Genomic DNA, 14,615 nt, shown 5'->3' with positions numbered 1-14,615 from the left:
TAATCCTAGCTTTGCAAAGCTCTTGATAGATAGCTCATGTGGGCTATTTCCATTACACTGACTGAAACTAGGCTCTTTTTACAAATAGTTTTATTTTAGAGTTCAATGTTTGACTCCTTTAAACACTTCACTTTTATTTGTCTAAGATTAGTTGTTTCATAAACATTCTTCACCACACATTTCTTTAAACTATTTTGCTAAAATAATCTGCTAAGATAAAAGTACTGCTCACAGATAAAATAATTCTCTCTCTTCTTCCACCTGAAAGTATCTTTTGTCACTTGTAAAGACTCCAGTCCTGCTGCATTCCAGTAACTCACAATCCTATTCAGAGAATGTTTTTATAGGGAAAAAATACACTAGTGCTCCTATGTTACTGAGAGCAGGGACTGAGCAGGCCATGCAGCCCCGTAAGAATGACCCAGAGCTTTGAACTGATCAGAGAACAAAACCATAAACTACACTGCATTTCCACTAGAAAAGCTTATTTTTTCCTGAGAAGAAAGGACAACTATATTTTATGGATTGATCCTTGCCAAGAAACCCCACTCATCTTCATTGTGTGCATGTCAAAAAATGTAATCATATAGAATACCAACAGTAAATTACCAGCAGGGTGGTGTGATATTTCAAAAATCACAGGCTAACAGGAAACATACAATTCAAATACTAAACATAGATCCATCTAAGATTAGGTCAAAATCATCAAAACTGAAGTGGCTAAAACCTCCAGATTTTTATTCCAAATTTTTACTCACCATATCTTAAAGTTGGGTCAAGTTTGTTAAACACAGGCTATAGTTGCATACATACAATATATATAAATACTTTAATGGAACAAAAGAAGGAGCCAGGAATGCTTTCCTGATGCTCCAGAAATCTGGAGGCAAGATGTAATAAGGAATATGACACAGACCTCTGGCTGGCAGCTGCCCAGAGCAGAAAACAAAACCTGAACCTAAGCACAATACTCTAGGAAAGGGAGATGCCTCAGAAGGGGTGTTCAAACTTCCCATGCATTGAGCAGGAAGCTGCTCTGTGAAATCTAGATCCTGAGGATTGGTGGTGGTGGAAGGCTGGGAACAAAGCTGCAACTCCATTCACTGGAAGGCTGCAGAATCACAGCAGGGAAAGGTCTGTAGGAAGGAATGGACAAACAAGCATTTATGATGGCAGTTGAATAGAGAGCTGATCTGGGCGGTGTATTTAAGGATTATTCCAGGCACTACTCTTTATTTTATTCTCTGACACTTTATTTAGTTTCTGAATCCCCACAGTACTAAGGTAGGACGTACTTTGGCGCACCATGAAAAGTCCCAAATTATTGTGAAAGATTTACTAAGATAACTCTGTAAAAATATGCATGAGTCTGTACAAGTACCCCATTTACTTCTAACTTTGAAGGTAAAAAATGGCAAATGCTTTAACTAGCTAAATATTTATAATAGCTTCTCTCATGCATGCAATGCATAAAGTCTTCCAACTACTTTAACAAGCTAGAAATAGCGAAACATTCAAAGCTGAAAGAACCATATTTGGGGTGAAGAACTGAAATTGTTTAAAAACACCACCATCAGTGAGAAGACAAATGACATATTTTAATAAATGTGCTATTTTCGGTTAAGACTGTACGGATTATAGTTAGAATTTGGCCAGGATATTACACTTGCAGAAGAAAAGAGCTGTCAGTAATGCAAGTAAATCAGCAAGAGGAGCTCTCCAATGAAAGAAATCTGCACCTATGTCCAACCCAGAGTCTGAGCTCCAGGGTGACCCATCTGTGAGGTTTTTGGTGTTCCTTCTGAAGCACCCTGAGATTCCTTTTGATGGGGCATCCCTTGAAATAACCCTCTATTGTCTAAAATTATACATAAGATGCCCAAAGCATGCAATATAATTGCATTAATTTGTCTTACCAGGTTCTTATAACGTGGATTGTTTTGCTTTACTGTCATTTTTTCTCACTTAATACAAGCAGCAGCACTCACTTTGATATCACATGGATTTCTTCCTTAGCATCACAGCTCTCTGACTGCTATAATTCTGTAGGCAAAGTCTGAGCACAACAGCAATGTCTACAGGTGAAAGTCCTGGGTTCTTTTCAGGACATCCGTGTATTTTCTGCAGATATAAGCCATCTTTGTGAGATGTCATGATGCTGGCAGAAACAGCCAAAATATATGCATTCTAGGGGTGTTATAGCTGTCATTGTAGTCAGTTGACAGTGGATGACAGAAAAACCTAGCTCTGACAGCTTAGTCTTGGTTTTCATTGTTTTGGGTACTGGTCTCTCCCTTATCACAAAATGCTGTTCTCTTTACTGGGAAAGACCAAAGCAACTCACACATGCTTTGCAATCAATGCATCTCTCTTTAGAGGCAAAACACTGGGTAGACAAACAGACAGCTAATTGCCTTACATTCTTGAAAATTTAAACTATACACATTATATGTATAATCCCTTAGCCAATTTTATGCAGCATAGCTACTGGAAATTGCTATGAGTTTCTGCAAGATGCAAACTTCTATTCCCTACAAAGCTGAAACTGCATTGTAGCACTTCTGTTCTCTGTTTACTCCAGCTTTTAAATCTTGTTTGTCAAATGCAGTATTTCTCTTCTCTGAAATTTCACGACAGATGGTGGTTGCAGATTGATAGCAAGGCATTTTCAGAAATGATGAAAATGCACTTGGCCATTCTCACAAGGTCCCAAAGAACCCAAGCTCAGGGCAGGGAGGAGAGCAGAGGGAAGGGCTGCTTCTCACATGTCTCTGTTGGGACTCAACTGGGATACGTCAATGTACTGGAAACTAGGACCAACACTTAACACTTATTTTGTTAGCTGCAGTTTTGCCAGTTCCAGACCACTACCTTTCACCTGGTAGACATGCTATCCGGAAGTCATCACATGTACTTTTTCCTCCATGTACACATTCTACACATCTGCCTGTTTGGACTGCACAGAGGCTACGGATGAGGTAATAGCCTCTTCCTACAAGATGTTACATAAATTATATATCAAAAGACACAACCTGCATTTAACAAGACTGGCAAAGAATAATTAATTGTATTATTATTTACCCAAATGAAAGAGAATAGTAACAACTTTAGAATGCATGTACAAGATATAGATAGCCTAGGAAGGAAATACATTAAGGAAAATAATGTATACAACTTGGGAAAAAAAATAATAAAATTGGCATAATTTATGTCAGTTCTATAGTTACTACTATAGTTACTACTTTCCTCTCTTCCCTTCAAGTCTGCTAAGATTTTCACGGCCTATCTACCAGACTGACCAGCTAGGATTCTACAAGAAATGGAAGACGATTTTCTCCAGACTCCAGATAATAGCTTTCTCATCGCTTCCTTATTTCTGCATATTTCAGCATCACCATGAACTGAATGCAGCCTTTGCTTTGATTGGAAATGTATCAGTTATATTGAGAGGAAACTGTAGTCTCTTTCCTGCTGGCCAAGGTATGGAACTGCTGTTCCAACAGTCATGATACATATCAAGAACTTCAAAAACTATTAAAAAAACATCTGGCTGACAGGAGAATCTCCCATTATATAAGTATGCTATACAAGCACAGCTATACGTAAGAATTTCTTTAGAAGCAGATACCTGACATACCATACAATATTTATCTTAAGCAATAGTGAAGCTTCAGATTTACTTGATCATATGTATCTCCCTACATTTGCTGAACCTCACTTGGTTCAAATAGTAAGACAGTCACTATGCCAAAAGGAGATGTCCTGTGAACTACTCTCAGACGGGAGTCTCATTTTATACATCTTACACAATGCTTTCCAAAAAGCAGTGCATTAACACAAAACACAAATGATAACTGAACAGGATACAAAGAGACTGTTCTCACAAATGTCTCATCAATAAACATCATAAAAGACTTGCGTCAAGAAACAGTACTCCATCTACCAGTGCACGCAAATCCTAGTAAATAATGAAAACATAAATAGCAGCGCAATAAGGAAGACAAGCAGAGAGTACAAATGATATCATTGAAACAAAAAGCAGCAAGGTTACAGGTACAGATTGAGAGCATTTTTTCTAGGGGAATTGTGAATACCTTTCTAGTAGAAGATAGATTAGTACTGGGGTGAAGGCTAAAATGCATGGACTCATTCCTTTCTGAGACACAGACTGTTTGCAAAGAGTCACTTGGGAAAAACAAGCTGAATTTATTTTCAGTGGAAGTAATTGCATATCTCAAATCGTGTAAATGTGGTCATCAGAATTCAAGGAGCTTTTGTTTCTGCAATGTAACTCACTTCAAAATGCCTCAGCTCTTGAATGAGTGTATCCGCACTGTCCACTTTGTTTGAGCAATCAATATTAAATTCACATGACTAGATCAACCATCTGAAGTCCTTCCACATATAGATAGGCACTGAATGAGAAAAGAGAAAGAAGATGCACCAAAAAAGAAAATACAACAACAAAAAAGTAAGATAAGACAATAAAGCTCATTTTATGTTGTGCTGCAGACAAGGCCTGCCCCTAAAGACATCAGTTAAGCACAAATGCAAGAGAGGATGATTCCTCAATTCACTCAACAAATGTGCAGATGACATTTGCATAAAAAAGCTAAAATATATGTGAAAAATTAAAGTATTAAGAAACTGAGTTAAAGATAAAAATTGGACTCTATTTCAGCAATGTTTCTCAAGCACACACATTTTCTCTACTTAGAAGCAAGCATCCATATAAGAAATGCAACCACGTAACTTATAATAGCCGAAGCATAAGCATAATCAGTTGTGATGGAAACTCCAGATTACACGCTCTCATCTTGACCTTGGAATCAACATGTTTCTCTTTAGCTGTAATTGATGCCCACATATTAGGAGAGCAATGACTTTGCAGGGAATGTCAGTAACTGTAGGCATTCTCACATCCTTGGTGTTGACGAGCTCCACAGGTCAGGACAGTGTTTAAGGCTATGACACACCAGCAGCTGGCCAGCCAGCACCTCTTTCCTAGAGGCAAAGATTGTACATGAAGTTCCATGTGGACACCTCATTTTCAAGCAGTGAAGAGAGTACTGTAATGTCAACCTTTTTCCAAGTAAATCTTCCTTTTTCCACTTTAGAAAAGGGCCTGCAGTTTGTTCACGTTAGAGTGCTATCAGAGTGCAGATGATGTTTCAGAAGGCAGTGCAAGCAAAGTGTACTTAGCTGGCAGCTGATGCTACCCTTCATGCTGTGCAGTGGGTTTGCTCTTCTGTATGCTACAGGGTGCTGCAGACAGACTAGAGGGATGGATAGAATGCAAGGGAGAAAACCATCTAAAATTATTGTGAGAAAGCTGGGAATATCTGTGACGGAAACAAAGTGGCCACTTCAGATTGGCTTATCAGACTGCCAAAAGACAAATGTTTTGTAGGCAGTCACATGCAAGACCTAATAAACAAAACAAATGAAAAATAGAGAACTCCATTAGTATTTTGTGTTTTGTCTTCCAGAAGCTCATGCCCAAACAACATGTAAAAGGATCAGTCTTGGTGGAAGTCTGTCTTTAGCAGCCATGATCTTTCAGAAAGCAGAGTACTCATGACAGCTGGGAATAAAATAAATAAATCAAGCTGTATTTTTTTACTGCACAAAATTTCCCTAGTGCCAGCTTTTCAGAGGTGCTCAGGACTGCCTTTTGTCATTAATGAAAAGGGTGGCATATTGCTGCTTAGTACTTGAGGGAAATCAAGGCTGTAATTTCATTATATTTCAGCTCTCCTGAAAAAACTAGGGCTACTCAAGAAGCTGCATAACAATGACGAATCCTCTGGTATGAAACAGTGTTAGATTAGAACAAACTCCATTAAACTAAATGCTAATGTCGTCCAGACCCTTATCCTTTAAATTCCTCTTTGTTCTACAAGCTTACAGAAGGAAATGCAAGCAGCCAAAACAAGAAACTGAGCAACTGTTAGAAGGGATTTATGTCCATTGCTGCCCTTCATCAGGTTGATACTGACTGACCCTTCCTCCAACTCTGGCTGGAGTCCACAGTAATATCCATTATGTGAACTGTTGTAAACTCAGCTTTACTTCAAAAAAAGGGCCAAACTGATCTTTCAGCAGTCTGAACAATGATAACAAGTAGCAACAAGTTTTGCCTTTGAGCTGCCTTCAGTGTCACTAGAGTTCAAAATTCTTTCTGGAAGTTCAGAAGAAACAGGAACAGAATGATGCACGAAGAAAACTAGAGAAATGCTGATTGTGAGATACTGAACCGTTATTTCCTGGACTAATTATTTGTCTCACTGAGTACAATGAAATGTGCACTCCTTACATAGTATTCTGTAGTGCAGTTCTGTTAAGATACGTACCTACACTGATGTAATGTACCTCACTGCTGTATGCCATCATTAGAGTACCACACTATTCCTTCATAAATTGTCCAATTTCTTAAACAATTGTTTCCATTTCTTTGCATCTCAAGATCCTACTTGTAAAAGAGAACAAATACGTTGAGATGCATAAAAAGGACTCCTCTTCTGGGACAGAACACGAAAGCCAAATACAATGAAAAACCAGCACGTGGCCAGATCCGGACAGCAAACCTGGTGGGACCTCTTGCAGACCACATCCCTACTCAGAGGTTTGTTTTTGCTATTTTCCTCTGGATAGTAGCAGCTAACCACTCACTGACCCTCCTGCCCTGTTCTGTCTTTCCATATTCCTAGGTTTTATCCAGCTGTAAAATTCAGGTTAACAAAGTTTTACCGTATGTTTGTGGACTCAAAGCAAATGTGAGGAGGGAAGGTTAGCAAAGGGAAATCCAAAGCCTCCAGCAGGGCGAGGAGTGGTAAGCAAGAAACCCAGCCAGCGTCTCAGTCCCTGAAAAAACAGCAACTCGAAACATCCAGGGAAAACACACAGCAGGCAGTGCTGGACCACAGCCATGCTTCGCCCTGTGCCAGAGCAGGGCTGTGTTCCTCGTGCCCTTTGATGGTAGGGGCTAGCACTGGAAACGGGGCACAGTTCACATCAAAACCTGTACTCAGAGGTGTCTGTAACTTGAATAAAGAAATTTAGAAGCGAAAGGTCATGGCTCAATGCATAGGGCGCAGAAGGAAAGCCATGTAGCAACTTCTAGTTAGGCACTAGGATAATCTGCGTATGTCGCATACAAGACAGCAACACATGGCAGAGCAGTTAGCTGACAAGTTAATGACTGCACTGCTTACATCGGTACCTAAACAAAAGGTGTAAATCTGTGTTGTTTTTTTTTTCCCAAGTAAAAGGAACAAGTTGATAATTTTGGAAACTGGTATCCAAAAATGAGCATCTCTTAGGGGAAAAAAATACTGTTATCACTGAATTCCAGACCTTTCAAATTTAAAGCTCAAAGTCAACATAATAGGGCACTGATATTTCTCAAATATCTGCATCTTAGAGAGTTTTCTCTATCTATTTGTATTTAGTGTATCTTAGAGGATTGCAGAAAGCTTTAAATAAGTCCTAAAAGGAAAATGCTACTCAGGCTGCATGTATGTTTCCATAACAAAACGTGCATTGAATCTGTGAAGGCTTATACAACAGTGATTTCTGCTGTGAAGGACTTGTCAAACAAGCATATATGTTATTAAGGTTAAAGCTTCCTGGTATTGCTGATTGCTCAAAATACTTAATATGCTTTAAATAGAACTTAACAATATGCTTCTGGCAGGAGTGTTCATAACATGAGAAGCCTCGGTTCCTGTTCCGTGCCTACAGCGAGGGGTAAAGTACCTTACTGTAGGGGGAAAAGAACGGGGATATAAAGCAAGACAAGAATAATAAAACTATGCTTTATCAGGAAATTCTGAATGCTTCATTTTAAACACAAGTGGATTCAAGAGGACTTCTGTCTGATTCCATCACACTTCACAGAGCCAAAAGCAAAGGCGGTTTCAGAGAACTTAATAATGTGCTTTAATTTTCTGAACACTTCAGAGTATTTCCTTCCATGTTTAACACTCCTTGCCTCTAAGGAAATGAACAAAAAAATTCCATAGAATATAAGGGAGTAACAACCATTGGAGTTTTTAGGAAGTCACTGTAGTGTTTTGTGTTTTTTTTAATTATTATTATTATTATTAAAAATAAAAAAAAAAAGCGGTTTCAAGAAAGAGCTTTACCTATGAGAAAAGAACCAATGAACCCTCACAAATTCTAGCACAGTTATATTCTGGAAAACAATTACTAAATAAGAAAAACCATCTGTTGCCCATAAATTACAGTTAAATGCCCATCGGAAAATATTTATTTAACAACTAAGCAAAAGAACCATCTGCAGCACACTGTGCTTAAAGCTGGTTTTCTTGCCTGTGTATTTTGAATAGCTGGAAAATAACTCTGCGCAGGCTGAGCGCATCGAGCTACTCAGCACAAACCATCACAAAGGCTTTCCATTTTAAGTCATACCTTTTATAAGTATGACTTGACACCGAGCCAGTCAGCTTGATTCTCTCTCGTGCTTTTTGCATACTTTCAAGACTAGATTATTATTGTCCTGTCTCAACTAAAGGTCTATGGCCATACAAGGCTTAGTATGCCTTTGTTCATTTGAAGTGATTGTTACAAAGTAGCCCATATTAGGTGTTAAGAATTTACACACAAGAAATACTGCATTGACAAATAAAAAACGTGCAATGTTTTACAATCTCTTCACAACCCTCATCATTGTAACCATGATTGTGTATTACAGACTGCTGCATACACTATTTTAAGATTCCAGTGCTTTGTTTTTTATGCCGTGTGTGAAAGCTATTGACGTACACCCATCACTAAGGTTGCAAATTCTCACCACTAATCTTGCTAACACATTCAGTCTTAAGCAAGGAATTTTCACAGAAGGCATATTTTTTATTTTATTAAATCTAAAGGTGACTGTCTGGTTTGGGTTTTGATTATTGAAATTCTTCATGGTTTGCAAAAAAAAACAATAACAAAAATAACTCAACAGCAAAAAAACAAGTGAAGAATGTTGTCAGGCTTGTGACCTTGCAGATGACAGTTTAAACGTCTACCCCTCATCTTAGGAGAAAAATACAAATGACTGTAAAATGAAGCGTAACTATAAAAATAAATAGAATGTCAGATGTGCTGCTTGATGTGTCAGTCTGTATAAAGGGAGAGCTTCTCAAATTTGAAAATAAGATTTGATAAAATGCAAGTCACCTCCCATGTGAAACCATGTATTATTGTTTCTGTTGAAGAAATACTTTTAGAAGTCTTTTTTCAGTTCCTGTATTTTTGGTGCTGGCTATATTAACACACTGAGGAAAGCAAGACTTATTCTCATACACACCAGATTTATTTTTTCATAATGAATACATTCTGTCTACTACACAGATTAAATATCCCCAAACAAAACTTTTAATGATGAGTAATTACATGGTATAGCTCAATTTTTGAATAGCTGGCTTGAGACACCTTTTGTATTAAGTATCTGGCTTCTATCCCTGCCAAGAGTGGAAAAGCTGCAAGGTTCTTCCAGATGTTGCAAGTCCAGATGCTCCCAAAGCACCAGCCCAATCACATTATGTTGGGGGGAAAAAAAAAAAAAAAAGAATTTTTTTAGGGGGGAAAAGATCAAGAAAGCTGAAAAAGAGAATTTTTAATTTTTCTGTGAGAAAAGAATATTTTCCTGCAAAGAGTACATACTGTGAGATAGATGAAATAGAACAAGTCATCCCATTGCTGAAGTTGAATACCTAACAAATCAAGTATTCCATTTTGAGCATCTTCAAAAATTTCATTTACATTTTCCAATTAGAACTTTCAGACTCAAAACAGCTTTTTAAGGAAGTTATAGCAAAACTTAACAAGGCTATACTGAGAACCAGAACACTGTATGTGTACATAATCCATCAGCCTCATCCTAAACAGTCTGGCAGTTTTCTGTTTCACTTTGACCACAAAACTATAAGTCAACGACTTACCTTTCTGAAGTACCACTGATTTCCAGAAAGTATTCTTGTCATCTGCTATATTTGCAGAGTTAAACAAAACAAAGCAAACAAACAGAAAGAACATTCTTCATATATATATTCTAATGGAAATCCCACAGGGGACAAGCTAGCTGACCCAACTTTTACTTTTCCTGAGATGGAGGACACAGAACCATGACTACAGAACTAAAATTTTAAAGCATCAAGCAGACCAATTCAATGGGTTATGTCAGAACAATCCCCAGTTTAAACAAACACATCTGATAAGTAGCAGAAGGCAACAGAAAAATGAGATAAATCCTCTAAACAGATTTGGTTTGCATCTAATACCCTTGAAAAGTTGTCTCTGGATTAAAGACCTCCTTTAAGAATTCAACAGTGGAGTAACAGTCTGTTTCAAAGCTCGAGGTAAGACTGTGGCAGAGCTAGAAACTTTCTGTAAACAAAGCTTCCCTTGCTCCAATAAATTTCATTGCTTTGTGCCAGAAAGCAGCTCTGTTCCTTTACCAGTGTTAACTTTAATGCCTGGAAAGCAGTATTTCCATTTGTTCATGTGGTAGTAAACCTGTTATTCCATTCAATCTATAAAAGGTGAAGAGAAGAGCCAGCAGGAATGAAGAACCTATAAGAGACTTCAATGTAAACTTGCTTAGCTTAATAAACAAAAGCTGAAAGTGCTCAGCATCACTCTGAGGCTGAGAAATTAAACTAGAACACAAGGACAAATAAGTATTAAGGTGCCACTGATGCATTTAGTTTGGACACCAAATTACTAAAACTAAGGGAGTTTGGAAGTCTCACTATCAAACTACTGAGAGGAAGAAAGAAAATGCCTTTCAGACTATGGTTTAATTGCTCACAAGGGAATTTCTGTTTCAGAGTGGATCTCACTGCAGATAAACTAAAAAGGATCTTAAAGAGTCCCCAACTTCTAACATCCAACAATGCTTTGCCATACTTTCTTTCCATCATTTTGTGTAGTACTGACTAAATCTTCAAAAGTATTATCATGCAGAGGGATCACAATAAAAATTGGACTTTAGTGCAAGAGCAGGGTGGGAAAGTAACAAGATGTGAATTCTAGTGAATTCTAACATTTCAGATCTCTTCTTATAAACTGATCTCTTCAGTAACTTCAGTAGCAACTTAAGTTGTACCAAAAAAAGGTTAAAATCAGAATAACAACAGTCAAACAACATTTGTGAATTTCTGATTTGTAGCAAGTCATTTCAACTATACTTCTGCACACTTTACCAGCACTGTGTTTCAATAGAACAAGAACACTGTAAAGGGAAGTACAAATTAATTCAAAACTTGCAGCCTCTGTGAGCCACCAGAGGTGACAAAATCCTAAGGCAGGTGCGTGGACTTTCTCAAGTTGTCTTCTGTTGCTTACCAAGTCGTTTCTCTTACAAATGTAGTGCTGACACTGTTGGAAACATGGTAAGGCATCACTTTCAGACTTGGAAGCCTTGCTAAAGCATTATCCAAAATTGTAGACTGCTGCATACTGAAGTGAATCAGTCGCTGCTGTTCATGAAGATCATGAACAGTGAGCATAATAAGTGCCTAGAACCAAATCAGTAATTAATACACAACCGCAGAGCATGCTTTATGAAACAAGCTGACTTTATATAATATCCTCAAATACTTCAGCATTAGATAACAGGGTAAGGAAGAGAGAGATTAGGTTACATCGGCAGTGGAAAAAAAATCTTTCTAGTTTAAATAAGCAAGTAGGGGAACATTGCAAAAAGTGAAGAATGAAACAAGGAAATGGTGCAAATAGAAAGGCTGTGCTGCATGGAAACACACTTACATACCAGCAGCAGTGCGACTAAAGCAAAGGGAAAGTGAATATGCATCCAATCATAGAAAAAGGGTCTGGTTTTTGATTTACCCATACCAGTGTTCACCAATAAACCAGAAGTTCATTCCTATTCCGAGAAAAATTTCAAGGAGCACTTGCCAAAGTTATCTGTCTACATATGCAAGCAGCAGTGAAGAAATAACAGAAAGGATAAATACAGCTGTAATTACTAGTCAGAAATCTCATTTTAACAGCATTCTGCTCTACTTAGCACTCTCCTGGGAAGAGGAAAACTTGTCAAAGTGCCAAGGTTTCCCCTAAAATGAAAAATATTTGCACACTTTTCTGAAGCATCAAGAGGACTCAACAAGGGCTTAGACAGCCTGAAGCCCTGAAAGGCACAGAACTGCTGCCATGTCCTATAAGTCATCCAAGCACACTGAGGCCAGGACTTGAAACATCTTGCTAGGGTTAGCTCATGCAAAAACTGAAGCATTAGGAAGTATCAAATGGAGGAGTACAACTGTGGATTGAAGCCAGTGTAGTCCATGCTTCTGAAATCAACCATCTCCTGGAGTCCAAATTTTGTGGCTCTAAGAGAAATTCTACTATGTAAGGTGGGGGCAGATGGAAGAAGACACGCAACAGATCTTACAGCTTCATTTGAGTTATTCTCTAGCTGTAAAGTACTCACTCTGGCCCGAACTACATCGTCGCACCCTGAAAAATGAATTCTAAATAATTGAAAAGTGAATCAGTCACAGCAGGTCTCAAAAGATCACACCATAATTGCAGCTATTAAAAACACATTTTTTACTGCAGCATAAGACAGGGAATAAAAACTGGGGTATTCACTTCACATTTGTAGCCAGAAACTGCGCAGGGACACACAGTTCAGCCAACCTCAGATACAAGCAATATGCATTTGTGACTATGGGACCAACCCTTAAGGGTTGTTGATGACTTGCAGCATGCATCACCATTCTGGAATTCTGCTCCATGTATTTGGGTTTTTCAAAATTGCACTACTTATTTTTGCATCACAAATCTACCTGGTAATAAAACAATGTAAGCAATTGACAGCACTTTCAAATCATATCTTCAAAGTAAAACACAAGTTTTTCTCTCACATGTGAGCCTGTAACACCACCAATTCCACTGAAACCATCCTCTCAAAATGTTGGAAGTAACTGTCATCACAGAACTACATGATTAAAATCATACTTAGAGGCTTTGCCCTTATTAGAATTGAAACAAGAGATTTTCAGTCTGTTCTTGCTGGTACTACCTATCAGGTAAACTTCAAACTGAAACACCGAGGTTTATCACAGGTTGACTATAAATACCATCTTAAACTGAGTTAACCAATGAGATGATTTGAATAAAATAATTTTACCACTTGCAGACAAATCTGGTTTGATCAGCATTTTTAATGAGATAAGATTAATCAGCAGCAAAACCAGAAGCAGAAGTTCTGGGAAAAGGGCTACTTCCTCTGCAGAGCGAAGTCACTGTTTCAAGAAAGCTGACTGTCCCGTGCCTTCAGAGGAAGAGCAAGGGGAAGATTATATAAGACATGTCACTCACATTTGCACTGAAAAGACTTCAAAAGAAAAAAGCCATTGCATTTTGGAGTGTAGTATTACCAGAGATATTTTAAAGTGTTCAGCACTGAATGACTTGGTTTCAATCTTATAGAATTCATGGTTTCTTTTTTTTGTTAGAAATGCAGTATGTACGTAGATTAAGTTAAGGGTTCATTGTAATTGTTTTCAGAACTTTAAAGAGATCTTTTGGAAGCCAGGAAGGAGACAAAATATTATGAAAGGCCAATGCTGACATTTAGGAAGTGGAGCTTTTTTGTGTTTTGGCATTGTTTTTTATTTGCTTACTGGCAGTAGTATCCTAGTCCTTAGAGATTCCCTCTATACAGTGAATGAGTGAAGGAGACAGTCATAAATCAAGACACAGTATCTCCGAGAATGTTCACAGCAACTGATGTTATTTCAAGATGCTGGGCACAGAAAATAACCTAGTCAACAAACACAGAACATAATGTTCTGGTAATAAAACATAGCAATGACAGATAATTCATAGTAACATGAAATGACCAGGCTACAAAGTGTAAAGATATTGGTGATTCGATTTTTAAAATGATGGGCAGAGGTCTGCCTCTTTCACTTCTACATTTTTTGGGGGAAATCTTTCATTTAAAAAAAAATGTTCACATTAAATAATTTCACACTTTACACATAGGAAAAAAAACAACAAAAGACTTATTGCTTCTTTAAGAAACGCGTGATATTGAGTAAAATCAATCATAAACTCATAACTGAATGAGATCCACTAAAATCAAAGAACCTTAAATGTATCTTTCTTGCTGTTATTAAACAAAATTACCATATGCAATGGATATAAACTATAAAACATTTTCAGTACTGAAAGGGCTTCAAAATAACTTCCAGTATTTAGACTAGGATTTGGGTTTTTTAATTTGCAACATGGTTTTTATGCACATTGTATCTAAAAACAAAACAAAAACAAAAAATTAAGATAGTATTTAAATTTCAAGTTGTTAAGCTAATCTGAAATTATTTGTTATATAACAAATTAACAACTACTCTTCTGAAATCTTGTAAGGCACTGTTTGTTAAAACAGTGCAGAACAATCCTAGGTTAAGGTAGCACGTTTACACTGATGCGACAGAAACCCCTATTCACCTGGTTGTGGATTCAGGTTGTGCTACTAAAAGCACCTCTTTGAATACTAAAAGGAAAAGAATGTAACTTGAAAAGTTAAACATTTGCTATCAAATGTTCATCAGAAATGTTATTTTTTTTTT

The sequence above is a fragment of the Meleagris gallopavo genome, chromosome 8, assembly GCF_000146605.3.
Source record: "Meleagris gallopavo isolate NT-WF06-2002-E0010 breed Aviagen turkey brand Nicholas breeding stock chromosome 8, Turkey_5.1, whole genome shotgun sequence".
Classification (NCBI taxonomy): domain Eukaryota; kingdom Metazoa; phylum Chordata; class Aves; order Galliformes; family Phasianidae; genus Meleagris; species Meleagris gallopavo.
Note: the sequence above shows the minus strand (reverse complement) of the source record.